We start from the raw sequence: 2,751 nt of genomic DNA on the forward strand, positions 1-2,751 counted from the left end.
CGTCCGAGACAAGTAGACCGAAACGATTCTGCATCTACTACTATTACTCCACTCATCGACCGCTATCTAGCATGCATCTAGAGTATTAAGTTAAAAACAGAGTAACGCCTTAAGCAAGATGACATGATGTAGAGGAATAAATTCATGCAATATGATAAATACCCCATCTTGTTATCCTCGATGGCAACAATACAATACATGCCTTGCTGCCCCTTCTATCACTGGGTAAGGACACCGCAAGATTGAACCCAAAGCCATGCACTTCTCCCATTGCAAGAACTACCAATCTAGTTGGCCAAACCAAACGGATAATTCGAAGAGACTTGCAAAGATAACTCAATCATACATAAAAGAATTCAGAAAAGATTCAAATATTATTCATAGATAAGCTGGATCATAAACCCACAATTCATCGGTCTCAACAAACACACCGCAAAAAGAAGATTACATCGAATAGATCTCCACGAGAGAGGGGGAGAACATTGTATTGAGATCCAAAAAGAGAGAAGAAGCCATCGAGCTACTAGCTATGGACCCGAAGGTCTAAAGTAAACTACTCACACTTCATCTGAGGGGCTATGGTGTTGATGTAGAAGCCCTCCGTGGTAGATGCCCCCTCCGGCGGAGCTCCGGAACAGGCCCCAAGATGGGATCTCGTGGATACAGAAAGGTACGATGGTGGAATTAGGTTTTTGGCTCTCCTTCTGGTCTATTGGGGGTACGTAGGTATATATAGGAGGAAGGAGTACGTCGGTGGAGTGTCAGGGGGCCCACGAGGTAGGGGGCGTGCCCAGGGGGGCGCGCCCTCCACCCTCATGACCACCTCTGGTGCTTCTTGGAGTATGGTCCAAGTCTCCTGGATCACGTTCGGTGAGAAGATCACGTTCCCGAAGGTTTCATTCCGTTTGGACTCCGTTTGATATTCTGTTTCTTCGAAATACTGAAATAGGCAAAAAAATAGCAATTCTGGGCTGGGCCTCCAGTTAATAGGTTAGTCCCAAAAATAATATATAAGTGGAAAATAAAGCCCATTATAGTCCAAAACAATAGATAAAGTAGCATGGAGCAATCAAAAATTATAGATACGTTGGAGACGTATCAGCATGCTACAGGACTTGCCAACTTCAACAAAAGTATTTCTCAATTTCATAATTACCCAACTAGCATGACTCTAATATTACCACCTTTATATCTCAAAACAATTATCAAGCATCAAATTGATCCTAGTGTTTAATGCACTTTCTATGATAGTTTTTATTATACCCAACTTGGATGCTCATCATTCTAGGACCAATTTCATAACCATAGCAAATACCATGATGTTCTAAAAGAGTATCAAAATAATATAAGTGAAGCATGAGAGATCAACAATTTCTTCAAAATTAAGCCACCGCCGTGCTCTAAAAGATATAAGTGAAGTACTAGAGAAAAAACTATCAAGCTCAAAAGATATAAGTGAAGCACATAGAGTATTCTAATAAATTCTAATCAAGTGGGCTTCTCCCAAAAGGTGTGTACAACAAGGATGATTGTGGAAAACTAAAAAGCAAAGACTAATGTCATACAAGACGCTCCAAGCAAAACACATATCATGTGGCAAATAAAAATATAGCTCCAAGTAAAGTTACCGATAAACGAAGACGAAAGAGGGAATGCCTTCCGGGGGCATCCCCAAGCTTAGGCTTTTGGCTATTCTTGAATATCTTGGGGTGCCATGGGCATCCCCAAGCTTAGGCTCTTGCCACTCCTTATTCAATAGTCCATCAAATCTTTAACTAAAACTTGAAAACTTCACAACACAAAACTTTTTCAATCTTCACACAATATATGCACAACCCCGATAACCGACTCTGTGTAACCCTAGCCCCCTCTGGTGTCTATATAAATCGGAGGGTTTAGTCCGTAGGACAACAACAATCATAATCATAGGCTAGCTTCTAGGGTTTAGCCTCTACGATCTCGTGGTAGATCAACTCTTGTAATACTCATATCATCAAGATCAATCAAGCAGGAAGTAGGGTATTACCTCCATCGAGAGGGCCCGAACCTGGGTAAACATTGTGTCCCCCGCCTACTGTTACCATTAGCCTTAGACGCACAGTTCGGGACCCCCTACCCGAGATCCGCTGGTTTTGACACCGACAGTCGATTCCTCCTTCGGCGGAGCGCCGGTGATGGCTCCAAGATGGGATCTCGCGGATACAGAAGGTTGCGGCGGTGGAAATAGTTTTTCGTGGTGCTCCTGGATATTTTTGGGGTATGTGGGTATATATAGGAGGAAGAAGTAGGTCGGTGGACGCTCGAGGGGCCCATGAGGGTGGGGGGCGCCCACCCCTAGGGGGCGCGCCGGGCACCCTCATGGCCGCCTCGTCTCTTGCTTGACTTCCACTCCAAGTCCCCTGGATTGCGTTTGTTCCAAAAAGATCGCCCCCGAAGGTTTCATTCTGTTTGGACTCCGTTTGATATTCCTTTTCTTCGAAACACTGAAATAGGCAAAAAAAATAGCAATTCGGGTTGGGCCTCCGGTTGGTAGGTTAGTCCCAAAAATGACATAAAAGTGTAAAGTAAAGCCCATAAACATCCAAAACGGGTAATATAATAGCATGGAACAATCAAAAATTATAGATACGTTGGAGACGTATCAGTGCTCAACTCCATATATTATTTCCCAATGATCTATGGTTATCCTATGATGTTTGAGTAGATCCGTTTTGTCCTATGGGTTAATCGTGATCTTGGTTGGTATGATTG

The sequence above is a fragment of the Triticum aestivum genome, chromosome 3B, assembly GCF_018294505.1.
Source record: "Triticum aestivum cultivar Chinese Spring chromosome 3B, IWGSC CS RefSeq v2.1, whole genome shotgun sequence".
NCBI classification, from domain to species: domain Eukaryota; kingdom Viridiplantae; phylum Streptophyta; class Magnoliopsida; order Poales; family Poaceae; genus Triticum; species Triticum aestivum.